This window comes from Pieris napi, chromosome 6 (assembly GCF_905475465.1).
Source record: "Pieris napi chromosome 6, ilPieNapi1.2, whole genome shotgun sequence".
Lineage (NCBI taxonomy): Eukaryota > Metazoa > Arthropoda > Insecta > Lepidoptera > Pieridae > Pieris > Pieris napi.
In genome coordinates, this window is record NC_062239.1 from 5,113,666 (window position 1) to 5,134,677 (window position 21,012).

The following is a 21,012-nucleotide window of genomic DNA, read 5'->3' on the forward strand; positions in this document are numbered from 1 at the left end:
TATAATATGACCTAATTATATTCAACAACCGTAACATGTGGAACTACAAGAGCATTCATAGTTCAACTCTAGATCGTAGTTAGTATGTCGGGGTGGTGATATGCAAAATAAATAATTTAGAAAATGTAAGTGTATAGCCTCCATAAGCAGTCAACGGGCACAATTCCAAGCGGCGTCGAAGATAAATGCCAAAAAATGTTCTATCTAAATGAAAAATCTGTATTGTTTTAGCTGTATATCATGAAAATGACCATAAATCGCATAGAAAGCATCACAGAGCTGAAATTTCTTACAATTACGTTCATGAATCACTTCTAACACGATTTATATAAGTAGAAAAAAGTATCATTATTGTTTTTTTTTTTTTAACTTTTTCGTCATTTATTCATTTATTTGCAGTGATTCAATTTTGATGCTATATAAATTTGGTGCGATCGATTGGTGTATATAAATAAATATAATTTATATATTTATAAATAGCCGCGCCAACAAATAAAAAACAGGATAGAAGAAGTTATAAAATTGGCAACCGATGTTTATCGTCGATAATAGGTGCGGACGGCGTGCACAAATATAATGCTTATAACATACCAATGTTTCCAATCAATAAGTCTACACAGACAATCATTACTATAGGACCACAAATTACAAATGAAATTTTTTGAAGGATAAGAGAAACACCAAACCGTACGATTACTTAATTCAATTTTATTTATGTATTATGTATTAACAGGGTTTGACTGTATATAAAAGCAAATATTTTGAGTTTAAATGCATGTAATATTGCTTATCAACACACACGCGAATGAATCTTATTTCCTCCTTACTACATAGATGGATATGTAATCCAAACTAATTCTATATTGGGGCCAATATACAGATGAATACTCAGTGGTTGGAACGATTTTCCGTAGTTGGAACGGCCTGGGGGCTGGGGTCCTAGACAAAAATATTTTCCAAAAGGAGTAATTTTATATGGAAATTAGCTGACCTGGCAAACGTCGTTTTGCGATGTATATCATTTATAATAAAAAATCGGGGTTGTATGTATTTTTTAATGCTGTATCATAAAAAAAATTTAGGGGTGGAGGACTACCCTTAACATTTAGGGGGATGAAAAAAAGATGTTGTCGGATTCACAGACCTACCCAATTTGCATACAAAATTTCATGAGAATCGGTGAAGCTGTTTCGAAGGATTTTAACTACCAACACCGCGACACGAGAATTTTATATATTAGATAGACGTGGCTTGTCTGAGTAATTATCTTTACCATATAATTTAATTTCACGATAGCTAGTTGCACCAGTATAAAATTATTATTGAGATCTTGAAGAATCTGTATTTTATAAAGAGATTTGAATGTTTATAATCAATTAATTCAAAAAAGCTTTAGATCGATATCAAAAATTCCTTTAACATTAGGATGCTACAACATTATTTTCTAGTGAGCTATTATTATTTTTAAATATTTAAAAAATTAATATCCATTAATGCGTCACCGCCAACGGTTAGTAATGTTTTTAGTCAGCATTGATATTCTAAAAAAATACCTGTACTACCCCGTATCGTATATAAGTGTGGGTATTTTCACCTCATTAATACCACATCCACCGTAAATACAGATCTCTGTAAATACGGTCGTGCAAGTTAAATTAGTACGAAAACGTGTTCTGGTTTTATTACACGGTCTGAAATTTGTAACCTACACAGTGCGTGCCAATAAAATGTTTACCTTCACTTTTTATTAGGAACTGATTTTTGTGAGTTTTGTTTCGAAAAGCTTCTAACGGCCCTTATTGTACGTTAAATAATTTAGTAGATAAATAATGATGTATTGAATGATTTACACCCTGTATTCATAAAAACTAATTCAGTCTGCACGCTTTTTACTAAATTACTGTTTCGTCTCTTTCTGTCACATTGTAATTACGTTGTGATGAAAAGAGACAGATGATAACTTATGTTAAAACGGTACAATTGGACTGATTCGCATTTATATTGTGACTGACTTTTACTTGTGAAGACCATCCATAAATCCGTGAGATTAGTTTTTTAGTTTATTTTTTTGTATTATTTTAGATTAAGGTTATTTTAGATTTGGTTATGCACTTCTTAGACTTTCATATTTCTTTTTCATTTTTTATCCTTACTAAGGTTGCCTGGAATTGATCGCTTGTTACCGATAAGGCCGCCCGTTGCATTCCTTATAATTTTTATGTATTATGTTATTTGTTTTTCTATAAATGTAACAAAGTGTAAATAAATAAAAAAATGTATGAACAAGACGTTACACAAGTACAATTTATTGCTTGATTAATCTATTGTTAAGTAATTTTATCATGTGAAAGGCTGGATATGCGTGAAATAAGATTAATAATAATAATGCCTGTAATAATAATATTCTATACCTTACCAGTATCGTGTTACATACATTATATTCACTGTCCGTATCAATGTATTATATTTCTAGATACTACACTAGGCCTATTCAATAGATTGATATCGCTTCTGTTTATTACCAAATACGCCCACCATAGTTTTTCAAAATATAATCATTTGATGTAATAACTATTCAATTGTAGGCATTTGTAGGCGTTGTTAGCTTGGCCATGCTACAGTATATTATGTAAACAGCTCGTGATTTAAGGACAATAATAATTTAACAAAAGCTTAAACAACAGGGATGGTACTTCAATATTCGTAATTGGCCATTGTTGCCCCACATAAGATGTTTTCTTGAGAACCAATCGAACTTAAATCTAGTTTAGTTTAGATATAGTTTCTATAGCTGTTAAAACATTATTTCAGTTTTGTTTGACATATTAAACAGCCATCGACAAGATTTGAAATACGGATGGTTAATTTGTACTGTACGTGAAATACTATTTAACAAAAATAATATATAACTTCATTAGCGGCTAGTTCATCTTTAACTTTTAAATTTTATTTCGTATATAACTTATCGGAGGCGAGATAGTTTGACGAAGAATGTTATGCAAAATGCAGCTAAATTGTTTCAAAGCTTCTGCAAGGTTTTAAAACTTGTTATAGGATAAAAGGAGATGCTGCAGTGTCCTTTTAGTCCAAGAATGACATTAATTAGAAACATCGGAGATATAATTAGCAGTAAAATACGCTTAAGACTTCAGACAACTTAAGTTTAAGTGACGCACTTGGTTTGTTATTAATATGAAGTTAAAGCAACATAAACATGTTTTTATTAGAGTGAACTGATTATAGAAACTCCATGGCAGAGTTGCAACCTCTTTAAGACTACATTATCTGTCATATTAATAAACCTATATTTAATTTAACTCCTGGTAACTCAGAATGCTACTACTATAGTTTGAGATAAATAAAAAAATGAAATGAGTATAAAAAAATTTATATCATGATATACAATAAGTAATGACTTATTTGACACGTTTTGTTTATTTTTTCCAATATAACCTGTTGAACCCAAAATAAAAATACAACATGAATGATGTTGTATTGCAAAACACAGTAAAATATATTTGATTTGATTTTTAAATTCCGTTTAATTAATGTGCGAATCTCTCTGCTGTGTCTGCAAAAGCGATTTCGTGCACCTTGGTACACAGAAAGTTCCTCAAAGTGCCATAATTCAAATCTTACAAAGTATTACTAATCGAAAAGCTATTAATTCTCCTTGGATGAGTATCCTGTCGTTGAGAACTAATTCTATTTGTGATTTATATCAGTTGAAGAAGGAAAAGTTTGTAACTGCATCGGGAAGTACGTATGTTCGTTCTCATTTAAAATTATTTTACTTGGTCAAAATTTGCGACACTTTTCTACTAGATTTAAAATAAATGTAGAAATAATCATTTAAATGTGAGCAGTATTAGTTTAATGGTTAAGACGGCGATTTATAACACTTATAACGTGCGTTCAAACATTGGCTGTGCACCTATTCATTTTCTAACAACAAAAAATATCAATTAAATCTTAATGACGATTACAACATTATGTAATTGCATCCTGTATGGTTAAGCGATTGGATTTATAAAAGCTGATTCTGAGGTTCATCATCGGACGTCGAAGCAGAATACGAAAGTCCACCCGTATCACCTCGTCGTCCGCCGTTCCACAACTGAGCGTTTTTCAAGGCTGTTTTTGCCGCGCATCACCACTTTGTGAAACCAGCTGCCCACTGACGTATTTCCGAACTAATTCGACTTAGGGTCCTTCAAGAAAAGAGCGTACCAATTCTTAAAAGGCCGGCAACGTATCACTTAACATCAGATGAGCCTGCCGTTTGCCCCCTGTTCTATAAAAAAAAGCCTTTTACGCCGTAACGACATAGGTGAATAAGATAATTATGTCATTAGCATTACAAATAGGTAATATTAAGTAAATGCATATCGTGATATATATATGAAAACAACAGATTGCGGATTTCAAACACAGCTATTTCTTCAAATCAGCAGTTTGTCGACAATCTTTAAATGAACCAAAATATTTTCCTACCAAACATCCAATGGAAATTGAGGCAATTGAAATAAAAAGAATACTAAATTGAATAAATAAAACAAAATAAAATATAATTTGCAGCTAAAATTTTAAGCTTAAAGAAATTCAAAACCTCATAAGACTGTAAAATTACACGAAATTTACCTACTTCGCAGCAATAGATGGTATAAATATGGCAACATTTCGATAAACTCAAACTATAACAAAAAATCTGTGGAGTTGATGTGGAAGTCTCTCGCTGACCACGCTTTCTTTAAAGCACTTAAAAAAGTTATTAAAACAATGGAATTAGCTCGCATTAATGTTGCACTCCATAAACAATAGTCTTCAATTGCGATTTGCAATCGAAACGGAAGAGTAAAGAATATGTGTATCAAATAGTCCTAATTTAGTTTTTTATACCGAGCTTGGCCGTGGTTTCAAATATAACATTCCACATACATTTAACGTAAACGCAAACAATTATCTCGAGACAAAACGGCTAGATTCGATAGATACCTCTATTTATTTGCTTCGTATAGCCGTCAATACGGGATTTAACCTACGTACTGTTGCCATAAAATCCTTCGGGATTGCTTGCTACGGTATTGATGATTATTCCTATTTATATCCAATTAGTTACAGGATCCAATAGGAACGACGTACACATTTTAATTCCTGTCTGGTATTCCTGTGTATGGAACATGAGATGCTCGCTACTATTATATCTTTTTGTATAATTTTACAGTTTTAATAACTATATAAATATTACTATGGTCTTAGTACATAGAGTTGCTTAGATATAGAACCGTGTTGTTACCATTTTTTGCATTAGAAACATATAAACAAAATAAATAGTCTCTCCTATTACAAATAATCATTTGTTGTTATATTAATATAATCTGTAGTGACATAGACAAACGATTTCTAGTAATAATTAATTATAATGCTGTAAAGAAGACAATAAATTAAGATATATTATTTTCGAGATAAGACACTTATGTGGATGGCAAGCTATTATTTATCTTACGTAAAACTCTTTTAACAGGGGTATTTATTTTCTACTACGGTTAAATTATATGATTATATTACTATTATAAAGTGTTCGTATGGAATGTCATCTTCAACTATTACCAATACTACTTCTATCCTTCTGATTCAACCAACAATATTCTATTTGCTTATTATTATTTATATACTTATTGACAAAATAAAATCATTGAGGTTACCTACTTTGAGTGCACCTGAGATGGCTACAGAACAATTTTATTGTCTTTACGTGTAACCTTCATTGTTTATTGCGGGAACTCTAAGAGGAAACTGGAAGCCAAGATGTGACATTTGACAGATAGTGACAATTGACTTGAACAATAACCATATTCGTAGTAGATTAGAAAAAATATTATTAATAAGTAATGAATTTTTGTGTAAAAAAAAAAGGATTTATATAAATGTTGCTTATAGTATGGTTATATAACTTATTTGGTACACCGTCTATTAGATACATTCTATATTTGTTTTGATATCGCTTCATTTCGTTTGCTTCCAAATTTAAAAATTTATAACGGAAGAGTTTTGGGGTAAATATTGTTGGATATAGGCATTGGTTAATTTCACTGGATAAACGAAACCTTTTATCCCATTATATGAGCTTAATAATAATTGATCACAGGGAAGACCCCCATTGAATTAACTCCACTGATAAACTTAATGAAGGGTCGGATGTCCCATAAACCGAATTCATTCCTTTTTAATACCCACGGCGAATTTCCGGCTTAGCTTAAACGCTTATTTCAAACAATAGACAGTCATTTTTTATTTACCTTATCAGTGAAATAAATTCTAACGAATCTATATTTATAACTAGTAATTCAAGTTTATATTTCTCCTTTCGAAACAGAAATCTGAGGCCCAAAACTTAAAGGTTGTAGCGCTACCGTTTTTTATAAGTTTTCGAATTATCTATCACGATACTGGAACATTAGAATTGAAAATAATACAATAATATAAACTGTTAATTAGTCCATTAACTCATACATAGCTAATTAAAAAAAATATTTACCGACAAAAAGTTTAAGATATATGTAATTAAATAACCTTTCAAGATTAAAACTAGAACCGGATACTTGTTAAAGATTTCGAAAAATACACAAACTTACTTGGAAGATTCGTTGAAAACGTAGCTATATCTATATATCTGGTTTTACAACTGAGCGTTTTTCAAGGCAGTTTTTGCCGCGCACCACCACTTTGTGGAACCAGCTGCCCAATGAAGCAATTCGTCTTAGGGTCCTTCAAGAAAAGAGCGTACAAATTCCTGAAAGGCCGGCAACGCACTCGCGAGCCCTCTGGCATTGAGAGTGTCCATGGGCGGCGGTATCACTTAACATCAGGTGAGCCTCCTGCCCGTTTGCCCCCTGTTCTATAAAAAAAAAAACTTCTTTGTATAAAACAGCACATTTATATAACTTATATAATGAGGTAGATTTAAAACACTCTATACAAAGCTACGAAGCCTCATAGGTACACTTTATAAATTACTTTATTAGCTAATATACACGGTTCCTTGTAAGTACGTAGAAGCTCTACGGAACTACGATAGCTTGCTACGTATCGTATTGCTACGAAACTGAAACAACTTGATTACTCGAACTAGTTATTTAAATTTAGTAGAAAGGGAACGAGTTAAAGAGATACCATGTAACATCTATTATTGCAAATAAATCTTATTGTATTTCAAATTATTTTCGAAATCTTATTAGCAGTTAGAATCTAAAAAAATAAAACTATGCGGCTTATTAGCAAAAAATAATTCTTAAAATCTCAGACTATGGAGAGACTATTATCACGTACTTTTATTATGGTTAATGTTATGAAGCGCCCAAATGCCGTCACTAATGTTTGAGTCGCGATCCTCCACAATTATGTTCTCCTGGTAGCCGCAATGCAGTTTGTGTTCATAGTTGGCGACTTTAACCTTGCGCTAAAATGCTATTCAAATTTAAATTAAGTTTTGCTCATATATGCTACTATTTGACCGAATATAATCAAAAGACAATAATGTATAAAACAAAAGAAGTAAAATGGAAATGGGCTGGACATACCATAAGAGGAGCAGATAAATGGAGCAAAATTGTAACACTATGGCAACCAATAGGCTATAAACGAAACAGAGGTAGGCAATTTAAAAGGTGGGCCGATGAAATCATGGAAATGGCTGGAAAGACGAAAAATGGAGGACAATGGGGGAGGCCTTTGCCCGTAGGCACACAGAATCAGTTATCATAGATTAAGAAAAACAATATTTATAATTTAAAGAAAAACGCTTTTTACCGGATTAAAGTTATGTATTATTATAAATTTACAACTATTTGACATAATTTTAAATTTATCCGACGTTTCGCGTGCTTTACAGCGTGCGTGGTCACGGTGACTGAAGACAAAAGATGTTGAATGTCAAAAAGTACACAGCTGCAGAGAAAGTTGCATTATCTGTATTTATTACCCCGGAGTTGGTATCGACTAAAAGATGGAGGGTTTTGGCAAAAATGGCTCACGGTGTCCTCTATTTTTGCGGATTGTTTTTCTTTTTGAGATTTTAATTTGGATATTATTGGATCCCAGGTGTTTGACAATTTTAGGCCGTCTTCTCTATTGAAATTGGGGTGTTTTTTGATTTCAATGGCTTCGCGTACCAATCTTGGGAAGAATCTTTTCTCTTTCGCAAGTACTTTCGGTTGGTCAAAGCGTATGTAGTGATTAGGCCTATCTAGTATGTGTTCACAGACTGCTGATTTTGTGTGTCGTCTATGTCTTATGTCTGCAATGTGTTCTTTGAGTCTGCTGGACATATTGCGTTTAGTTTGCCCTATGTAAGACAGGCCACAGTCGCAATCCAGTTTGTATATACCTGCATCTTGCAAATTTTATCACACTCGCTACTAATCTATTAATTACTAATCTTATACGGCCCAGACAATTGGCGTAATATATTTAAACTATGCCTATCTCTGGGTCACATGATATCCTGGTCCTTTCGATAAGCTTGCCATAACCACATTGGGCGATCTTCTTATGTTTAATACGTCATTTGTTAACTTATACCTAGGTTATAAGGATGTGGTAAACAAGATTGGGAATAACCTCGGCGTCTAGCGTTCCTCGACAGAGCGCTTATTAAGGACTTTTGCCGCTCACCACCACTTTACTTTGACAGTCGATTGCATTATTATAGAGCAACGAAGAAACGAAGTTTCAATTCTTAAGATCTCACAACAAATTGTTTAACCAGAAGAAACGTTATTCTCATAAATAAATAATGTTTAAAAGGAATTTAATTATGTGTGCAATCCTGTAAAATGGCCACAGGTCTGTTTTAATTAATAATATTATTCTTAACTAAGAATAATCTTGAATGTTTTTTTTATTTTATTATTGTTTAAATACGGCAAGTCTAATTCATCGCTTGATTGGCATTTCACCTTTGAAATGCCAGCCAAATGGGCTGTAGGCTGTAGTCTAGAGATATCTTTAAAAAGTGAGTACCTACGTGACTTCAAGTTATGCATAGTAGGTATATTTGCGAGGCGTCATTCAGTATTGCTAAAATAGAATGTCTAATTCAAAAATATTTCTGGCATTAGAATATACAGGATTAAATTGCAATATCGGTCCTATGCGATATAAACTCTACATAGAACTTAGACAACAGTTTTACTGCTGAATTTCAATTTCGTTTTCTCATTAGGCACCAAACAATAGAGCCAGGGTTGTTCAGTGTGATCATTGTATATTGGAATTTTCAAGTCATGAATATTTCAACTCGATAAGACAGGGCTGTCACTTTTTCAAATAAACTTTGAGCACTTACTCTTCACTCCTATTGCTTGTTATGAAAATACTTTGTTATGAAATTTGTCTTTGGCAATATTAGTATTGAGACGATTGTAATATTATATATTACTAGCTGACCGGGCAAACGTCGTTTTGCCATGTATATCATTTATAATAAAAAAATTGGGGTTATCGTAGAGGGGTGAAAGTTAGGGGTTGTATGTATTTTTAATGCTGTATCATAGAAAAATAAAAACAGAAAAAATATCTAAAAATAAAAAAAAATATTTAGGGGTGGACTACCCTTAACATTTAGGGGGATGAAAAATAGATGTTGTCCGATTCACAGACATACCTAATATGCACACAAAATTTCATGAGAATCGGTCGAGCCGTTTCGGAGGAGTTTAACCACAAACACCGCGACACGAGAATTGTATATATTAGATGTATCTAAATTCGAAATTCGCGGGTCACTATCATAAAGATCTGCCCGGTCAAAGGGCTTTTGTGGAAGAAAGGATAAGGATAAATTTTCTTGAGATTATTGTTATTAGGTAATACTATAAAAGACACTACATAGTAACAGTGAAACGTGTAAATACGTATCTCGTCTAATCTGTTCTTAGTTAGAAATCACAATAAGAAGAATTCAATTTCATTACCAAACAGAGAGAAACACTTCCAAAACTCTATTTGTTTCAATTTACTTACTTACATAACGATTTCGCAAAACTGACTTAAATATTATCACTTTCACCATATCTCGGAACACCCGCACAGCACGATGCGTTAAGGGGGACACGGGTAAATTTTTGCCGCTACCCAACTTTGGGGCTTGCGGCTTTAGTCACCAGTGTAAACCCCACTTTAAGTAGAATGTCCCTCAGTGTGCCGACAGCTCACCTCCATTTTTTGTGAAATCTGTTTTTATCTATGGTATCTATTTTTCGCAATATTAAATTAAATTATTAGCTATGATCAATTTATTTAATAATTTAATAATCGCCTATGATTCGTATTGAGAAGGATCCATTATGCCTTTACAATGAATTCTCAAGGAGAAAATTGTTACAACTTTCTAGGGGTATCATATGTTGTTACTTGTTTATCCAATATACTTTAATTAATTTATAAAGTCAAACAAGGGCAAATTAGCTTTTAATATTATGTAAGGTATGCATATTAGGTTCACGACTCATTATCGAATATTTTCGAACCATTATAAACATAGACCGCGTGCTAAATTGTGAATGAACTAGTTTATTTTTTTAATTTGGGAGGCTCAAACACTAGATAATTTATGTCCAATTTCAATAGCTATGTTACAAGACAGGAGGCAAGGGGCAGGAGGCTTACCTGATGTTAGTTGATACCGTCCATGGTCACGCACTTTGCCTGATGGTGATGAGAAGCCTTTTATTTATTTATACTATATTACCTTAACCAAAAACATACACATAACAAAAATAAAAAGAAACAGATTACAAAAGTTATAAGGCAACGGGCGGCCTTATCGCTACAAAAACGCTTAACCAAAAATTTAAAATACAATCAAAAGGTTAACAGAGTCACAATAATTAATACTTATCAGCAGACCTAATTACGAGGCAGATAGAAAATGATCAAAAAGTAGCTTATTAAATAAATTTAAGGAATGAGCTCGTCTAATATCAATATGTAGGGAATTCCACAGCATCATGACATATGTTAGCCAAGTTAAATAGGCACCAGTCGTAGTAGAGTAAGGTAAAGAAAATACATTTAATTTTCATCAGAAATTCCCATAACAATAAATTTTATTACACTAATGAGAAGTAGGTTGTAGGTACTCAGCGTAAGCCCTGTGTAATTGTTTGAAAGCATTTGGAGCCGCCCCCCATTAGCTAATGGCTAGAGGCTTTCTTTCACAAAACTTAGATTTTTATAAATTTAGAATATTATTTACGATACTCGTAAAATGTGTAACAAAGCAGTGTTAGCCTAGTGGCTTCAGCGTGCGACTCTCATCCCTGAGGTCGTAGGTTCGATCCCCGGCTCTGCGCAAATGGAGTTTCTTTCTATGTCCGCATTTAACATTCGCTCGAACGGTGAAGGAAAACATGATGAGGAAACCGGCTTGCCTTAGACCCAAAAAGTCAACGGCGTGCGTCAGGCACAGAAGGATGATCACCTACTTGTCTATTAGATTACCAAATGATCATGAAACAAATACAGAAATCTGAGGCCCAGACCTAAAAAGGTTGTAGCGCCATTGATTTTTTTTTACTCGTAACATGTAGTGAATTGTTTCGTTGCAAGCCTTTGATTCAGTCAAGAAGAATTTAGAAGACAAAGTTTGTATATTATATTCATAAAGTTAAGTCCCAAACAGAGCAATATTAAAATAAAAGCATAGTTTAAAAAAAATATATAAAGGTTATAAGTCAAGAACACTTCGTAAGAAAATTAAAAGTTTTAAGTGTGTCTTGACCACGACTGTTTACAACATTTTTCACAAAACCTTTTAGTAAATCGAAGTAATGATCCAAAACAAAAAGGGCCATATTTCACAGGTAAAGTATCAAGTCCAGAGCACAGCTATGAGCGCAGCTGAATATAAGATTTATAGTAAGGGAAATAATATGATAATAATAAGAAAGATAACTCAAATAATATGAGCATCAACCATCTAAACTTATTGTAGTAGTTAAAAAATCGCATGTTTATTGGTGAAATGAGAACAAATTTGCATTTTATATTAATACTAGCTGATCCGGCAAACGTCGTTTTGCCATGTTTATCATTTATAATAAAAAATAGGGGTTGATCGTAGAGGGCTAAAAATTAGGGGTTGTATGTATTTTTAATGCTGTATCATAAAAAAATAAAAATAGAAAAATATATCTAAAAATTAAAAAAAAAATTAAGGGTGTACTACCCTTAATATTTAGGGGGATGAAAAATAGATGTTGTCCGATTCTCAGCTATACCCAATATGCCCACAAAATTTCATGAGAATCGGTCAAGCCGTTTCGGAGGAGTTTAACCACAAACACCGCGACACGAGAATTTTATATATTAGATTTTTACGCAATTATTAATCGCTATTAAAATTTTGAAGGTTTCTCTGTGTGTGATACAGTCTGGTGCATTCTTTGAAAGAAGAAATGTAAGTGGGACAGCAAAATTCATCTAAATCTATATATATAAAAGAAAGTCGTGTTTGTTACAACACTTATAACTCGAGAAGGGCTGGACCGATTGCCATGGTTTTTGATTTGTTGGATTTGTTTCCGTCCCGAATAGCAGAATAAGCAATAAAATATCGGATAAGTTATCGAATAACAATAAATAAATTAATTAATTTTACGAAAGCAAAAACCATATGGTCACCATGGTAACCATCTGTTGACAAAACTACGCATCATTTTACGTCGAATTCGTGTCAGTTCAAGAAATTCCGATCTTGAGTTGAATGAGGAGATGCATAACCATGCTTTGATCCTGATCAAAAGATGTTGGATATCAGAAAGTGCTTAACATGCAGTATCGTATATTGACGCTAGAGAGAAGATGCCTAAGGTGTAAAACTGCCATTCTTTTTTCGCAATGGCAAGCAATAAAACATTTCGGTATTTGCAAAAAAGTTGTATTAATGTAATACTTAACATTAATGAAATCCTAAAATAAGTTAAATTAAAGTAACAACGATATTATAAGGTTGTAGGGCGGAACGAAGTTAGCCAGGTCAGCTAGTTAATACTAAAAGAGGAAGATTTGTATTTTTGATTGCTTGTAATAAATAGGCTTAAAACATTTCTTTCTAAAAAATACCGAAGTAACATAGGCTATATTTACTTCAAAGATTAAATCAGTTACATTTGAAAATAATGATATTTGCAAACAAAGGCGCTTGATCCGACAAAGGTGTATTTTTTTAAATAAAAATCTTTGTTAAGAACTATTAACAAAATAATAATCATGTATCACGTAAATTTTGATAAAAAAATAAAAAGCTATAGCTCCAACTATCTTCATTTTGTGGATTTCAAGACTAAAATACCGGAATAAGGGCTGCACCAAATATATTGTTACGTCATTCAATCCTTTTATTACAAAATGAGAGTCATGATCATATACACACCATTACTTCTTTGTTTACACAAAATTTGGCAGGAGATAGGTTTTAATATCACCAGTAATGTTTATTCTAAGTAATATATACATAGTACACCGTTCAGTATGTAGCCAAATTCTCATTTCAAGGATCGTCATGCTCGCTTAAATGACATTGCTTGTGGCGGCGTCCATGCGTCAGGTTGTCTCTCTCCCTAAAATATGGCGAGGGGCCGATGGCTGACCATGGGTCATTCTCGTGAACGGGTGCTACTTGCGGTGACTGGTTAGACTTGATGTTACTTATTTCGACAGTGAATTTGCGTGTTGTTTCCAAGACAATGCGTGCTCCTATTTCACCATGCTGTATTTCAACTGCTGATAGAGGACTTTTTGGAGAAATTATTTTTTTCTTTTTTTACATTTTTATTATTAATTACTTAAAAATGTCATGTGGAACATGGTGTAATGGTTGCAGCTGAGTTAGAATTAACAGCGCTCTCTTGGGGTATTTGTGACTAACGCAAACACTAACAATCATTGTTCAGACTAGTATTTAGAAAATTTTCCATAAAATTTTCCTTAATAAAAATAACAAAAATGTAAGACGCTTTATTTTAAAATTCACATTAACATACCAAACAATCCACCCCAATCGTTCAGGGTAAAATATAACAGTAATATAGCATTAAGTGAAGGCATTCATCGCAGCTGATGTAGTCATCTGAAAACGGCGTCAAATATTCTGAAACGATACAGTCTAATGCTGATACTTTTAAAATAGAACATTAATAGAATTGAATACTTATTAATATATTATATAAAGTAGTATTGTCTTTTATTGACATAACCTTTACACATTTAAAGATTAAACTTTTAAACCGGATTAAAGTTATGTAAAAAGTATCACAACTGTAGAAAAAGTTGCATTATCTGTTTGATCTTTTGACATTCAACTCCTTTTGTCTTCAGTCACCGTGACCACGCACGCTGTAAAGCACGCGAAACGTCGGTTAAATTTAAAATTATGTTAAATAATTGTAAATTTATAATAATACATAACTTTAATCCGGTTAAAAAGTTTTTTCTTTAAATATATAAAGTACTTACGAAATAGCATTTTTTAAATGGATTTTTTGCGAAACGCATTTCATAAAGGAACGTTTACTGTCTGAAACAGTTCCTCATCGAAGTATTACAAGGGTCTATAGAGCTTCCCAATCCTTAAAACTGGCAACGTTTACCTCTGGCCGTAGTGGTCTGTGTAGTACGATGGACGATCACATAATAGAGAAACTCATATACGCTGATAATGTTTAAAGAACTTTATTTCCCTTTACAAAAAAAAAGGGTGCGTGTACTTATGTACGCGCGTAAGAAGTTATACTTCTTTGGCATTATTAAAAATAGTTTTTGATTGCATGCAAATAATTAATTACAATTAAATAATCAAAGACTGGAAAAGGAATCATTATAGTCAATAAAGTTCAGTTTACATTTGAAAAATTAAATAAATAAATATTTTTTATTCTCTTACATTAAGTGTAACATAAATTCTATTATTATTCGAATGTTGTTTTTAAATTATATCAAATGGCGTAGCATCTTCCGTGGGCAACTTCATTCTGTTAATTTTGTGTCACGGTGCGCGCGCATCGTAAAATTTCACTCTCATCAATTTTTCATAACGCGCCTAAAGAATTTTATTTACATGAGAAACTTAATATGTATATAATATAATACGAACGAGATACACGTTGCCATCAGCCGACCCAATTTAAGTGTACTATGCTCATTCTGATATATGTATCTTTAATGCCTTTTGAAGTGGTTAAACGCGCAAATATTACGAATTCTAGACGGTAATTGATTAAATAATTGCCTGCATACTTAATAGACTTCTTCAAATAATTTGTACTGATAATAATAATGATAATGAACAGAAATCATTCTTCTTAATAAAATAAATCTTACACAATATTGTATGAAAAACTAAACTCATAAAAGCATGTGAAAATTGCTTAGAGAAAACATGAAGCCATGTTGTGACGCCACAAAACAAGGTTATAAAACTGAGTGGAACAAGAATATGTAATAAATACTTTTTCATTTAGGTCTCTTTGTGCGGGTCAAACGTAGACAACGATATATGGGAGCATTAGGAAAAACAATGGTCCTATTGTACTCGATTTTCTTTGTAAAACAGAAACGTTTGAGTAAAACTTATCTGCGAGTGTTTTAAACGAAACATACTTACGAGATACTTACTACAATACGAGATGTTCGAATTTAACTTATGTATTCAGGTATTTTATATCTAATATATAAAATTCTCGTGTCGCGGTGTTTGTGGTTAAACTTCTCCGAAACGGCTCGACCGATTCTCATGAAATTTTGTGTGCATATTGGGTATGTCTGAGAATCGGACAACATCTATTTTTCATCCCCCAAAATGTTAAGATAACATTAACCTTAACACTTAGTCCACTGCATTTTTGTTTTTTTAGATATTTTTTTTTGGTTTTATTTTTTATGATACAGCATTAAAAAATACATACAACCCCTAACTTTCATCCCTCTGCGATCAACCCCTATTTTTTATTATATATGATGTACATGGCAAAACGACGTTTGCCCGGTCAGCTAGTATATACTATATGGATAATAAACGAACGATATGTTGTTGTATGTTAACTATTGATTAGCTCCAATTTAAGTTTCGTTTATTACAACCACGGAACGGCAATCAAGTTTTTACAATAAAAAAGTTATTCTGTAAACAATTTTTGTTATAATTTACGCAAAAAAAAATTCTTTCTAAAAATAAAAATATTTCTTACATTCGCTGTAACGTTTTAACCAAAGTTTTACATTAACACTTTGCCACAGGGAGCCAGTCTCATGTTTCAAAGTATTATGAGCACAGTTTAGTAGAAGCAGTATCACTTCAAGCAAACCCAACAGTTCCCCTTTTAATATAAGGGACACTGTATCTATACAGTACTAATTCTTATTGAGTAGTTATATATATAGGATGGTGTTACAAGATTATTATTCGGTGGATGTCACGTATATATATATATGTCATGAGGCTATCCGTTCTGGACAAATATTGCCGCTGCCGGAAACATAACCTTTTCGCTGTGCGTTCGGCTCGCACTGTCCAGCTACAACAAGCGCCCATTCCCCGGTTACTCTCACTGCTAATGGGTTTCTCGACTCTTCACCGGAGAGCGACCTGTTTGGGAAGCTTATGGGGGTGGTATACTGTGGTTTCAGAGTGTACCTGGAGGGGATAAGAGGGTAATGCTACCCTGTACTGTAAATTTTGTAAATCTTAATTGTATTTTATTGTTTTTAGTCTAATTTTGGCCATAGAGCTGTTAATAAATAAATAAATAAATATATGGCTGGTTGTGAGAGAGTAGAAAGTTGAACGAACATTTTGTCATCATATGTGTGGTTTTCTATATTCCGTATAAATAGATCTATTGTATGCTTAGGAATTAAAAACTTCGTAGAGTCTGGCTAATGAAAAAAGATAACGAAATAGCACGGCAAATTCAAAAAAAATTCGTATGGTATCCCTAAAAGTTTGATATATTTTAAGGAATTACCCAATACACATATTACATAGTGTGTACACTATATAATATAATACTCTATTTAATTTTAATGTCAAACACGTAGTCTGTAACGTAGCCTGGCTAGAACTACACTAAAACCCTCTGCTGGTCAAAGCAATACCGAGGATCAGATTTACCACAGAGTATAACACATAGGTAATACTGAGTCATAAATTAATTTCAATCTGTGGCTTTGTTGGATTTAATGGCATCAACTTCAAATTACGGAGAAGTGTCAGATGATATTGAACGATATTGTCTTCCTTTGATGTCTAACCCGTAAAATTGTGTTAGTTGTCATGCATTTTCCCTGTGTGCCCCATTATCCAAGACCCTACGTCTTGAAAACAATCATTTGTATGGAAAACGATCGGGTGTCATTTACATACAAATTCTGTGACAGCAGATCACGCCGAGGATAAGCCCAAAGGCAGAAAAACTCCATTATCTAATATAAATAGGAAAATAAATAAATTCTTACCAGGCGCAGCATTATGTTCTCTTAGTTTTAGAGAGGTCGCTGTTAGCGATATTACAAAATAATTTTAAGGAATATTTTATTATATCTAACAGAAAAGTTTAACACAGTCGATCGTCACATTTGATCACTTGCTTTTTGTTTCACTTGGGTTATGCTAGACGCATTTTTTTTATTACCTCTTTGCCAATTATACTCATTATTAGTTATGTCCTCAATATTATAGTAGTTAGTGAGTTTTTGTGCGTATTATGAACATTATTAGTGTATCAACGGCCACCGAACCGTTCTTGGTGGTTCATCGGTGAACGTTTTTTCGGTGTGAGGCATGATGGTTGTGAATTGGGCACATAGAATGAATAATAAATTAGTGCACAGCCTTAATTTTAACATTCAATCACATGGCTAAAAATTGCATAGCCAGTTGTTTTTCCCAGAGATTACTTCTTAAAAACAAACTCACGAACATTTCAAACGTGAATAAGTTAAGATTTATTAGTAATTTTTCTGTATTTGACATATACATTTATTTATTTACGCTCCGTAACCTCAAACATACATATAAAAAACAGCTTACATTAGTTAGTAGGCAACGGGTGCCTCGCTAACAAACGATTTCTTGCAGGCAACCCTAGTATAGAAAAAAAACGACGGGTTGCACTCCGAGAGTGCGGCAGAAGTGAAAACTTGAATATTAACGTTGTGCATTTTTGATATTTTTGGAATGCGCAATATTTATTTATTGCGCTATCGTACACAAACATGACAATTTATATTACATTAAATACGCCGCGTCAGCTGTCTACTCTCCATCCGTCTTACGAATTTTCGATCAGGTCACGTGTCCTGACGCGAGTTTAACATTTTTTACCCATTCCAAAAAAAGTGTACAACGCCGCTAAAGAAGTTTTCACTTCAAAAAACACTAATAAAAAATAATAATCAAAATAGCCTATATTTGAGTACTGTTATGTAAGCATTACGTTAAGTTTATGTTATTATATTTAATATTAGTAGATGCACGATTTCTGACAGAGTGAAAACTTCCTCCAAATTCTTCAATTTACCTCTCATCTTCGCTACTATTTTCCAATATTCCCCTGCATCTAATAATTAAGAAAAAAAACATAAAATAATTAAAACACTAGAATTATACTATACTAAACTAAAATAACGAAATAAACCATTTTTTCCCAATTTGTAGGTGAGAGCTAAATGTATATTAAAGGTTATAACGTTTAATTTACTTACTTCCAGTTTACGATAAAGCTTAAACGTGACTATTGTTTTCACAAAACGGTATAAATCTGAACAATACTTAACATAATTAAGTTCACTTTAAAATAAGGAAACTTGCCAAACACTAAAGTTAAGTAGGGCACTTTCATGACTTTTATCCGTAAGAAATTACAAAAGTTATTGAGGAAACTCAAAATGTACAGCTATAAACTTTTCTTACGCAATACAGTATTTTTTAGCGCAACATGAAATATTTATCTACATAGGTGACACAAAATACTGGCAAGTGTATGTAAGCTTTTAAACATCGTCGTGCCTACAAAGCTACACGTTTTTCTCAGTATCATAATGTGGTGCTTTATTATGTAAATTATACTGAATCACTGTGAGTGAATTATACTGAGTGGAGCAGAGTTGGCCTAGTGGCTTCAGCGTGTGACTCTAATTCCTGAGGTCGTAGGTTCGATCCACGGCTGTGCACCAATGGACTTTCTTTCTAGGTGCGCATTTAACATGTAAGTACGGTGAAGGAAAACAGCGTGAGGAAACCGACATGTCTTAGACCCAAAAAGTCAACGGCGTGTGTCAGGCACTGGAAGCTGATCACCTACTTGTCTATTAGATTTAAAAATGATCACGAAACAGATTCAGGAATCTGAGGCTCAGATCTGAAGAGGTTGATTTTATACTGAATCACTACACCCAGTATACATTTTTTTAAATATTTACTTACTAAAAGTTATATTATGACGCTATTTACCTGCTGTACAGTATTTACAATAATTATAAACTTAGTCTCTCCTAGTAACCCAGTTTTTATTTGCCAAGTTCCAATTAAAAATTTTAAATTTCGAATGTAAAAATGACGCCTGTCCAAGTTCCTGTCTTTTGCGCATGCAGCATTCGTTTCTGTTTATAATCTGTGGTCTATTTGTTCATTCAATAGCAGATAGTAGTAATTATCTGTTTTAATGAATTATGCATTAAAATTTGGCTCTTTTTTAAAAGATAAGAAATGTTTTAATTCTAAAAATGGCACTAATGTGAGATATAATAATACAACACTAGTTAATCTACACGTGTTGTGTTATTTTTTTCCAGACAGCACTTAACCTTGAAAATTATGAAACACAAATTTACGAATGTCTTCTGATTTGTCATGCACATACCGGAAGCTAAATCGTAGAGGCCAGCGGGCTCCCTTGGGAAGCGATCTGGTATACACGAGAAGCCAATAGATACTTGTCGCTAGGGATGATAGAAATCAATCGTGCCTGTAGAGAAAGGCTGTGTATAAATGTCGATAAATTATTAAACTATCAAAGCTAGAAGGATTCGCAACGAGTTGAAATTATTGGTTGGTAATAATAGGCGTGTTCAATAAATAATGATATGTACATTCTCCTTGGAAGAAAAAAAAAATAATACTAACGCAAAGTCCAGATATAAAAGAAAGTAATGATAAAAAAATATTGGTTGTTTGTAAAGTAGGTTTACGATCGAGATGTTTACGTGATAACGTCTTATTGGTGGTATAAGTTTTTGGGAAGTAAGGAATTAATGAAGATAACAAATCTCCATTCGTTTGTATGCCGCTAGAGTGAGAGAGACAGAAGATCGGTCCACTCACTCGAACGCTATGCCAGCCTCCGCTCGTGAGGATTCCGCGTGACAAGTTTCACGGAATGACTGGCAGCGCTCGAGATGAGACGGGAGATCGGTCCGTCTCTCTCTCGTTATACCTGCGATCGCGCTCGTGAGGTTTTGGTGTGACACAAGTTTCTGAACATGTCACCCGACTAAAACGATTTTAAAGACGTTATCACGTCAAAATCTATCAATTCTCTTTGTCTTTTTAAAAATAAAAGTCATTTGTTTGCGTTGTATCGGAATGTACATATTGTTGAAAATGGATAAAATTAAGTTCGCACGGTAATAACATATCTCTGCTTGGAAAATGTACAGTGGAGCAGGTAAATGAAGTGTTGATAGCAACCATAGGTATTCATGCTCCTCTATATTTTACGGTTGTGCGTTGGTGTGCCAAGTTCAAGCAAGGAAGACCTTCCATTATCGACAACCACGGCACGGGTCGCCTTTCATCGGTAGTGACTAAAGAAATTATTAAAAAAGTTGAAAACTTTGTCTTGGTGGATCGTCGTGTTACTTTTTGTTTTAGCAGAAGAAATTTGGATTTCTACAGAAAGTGTCCATAATATTATACACTAACATTTGGATATAAAAACAGTGTCAGTGTGCTGG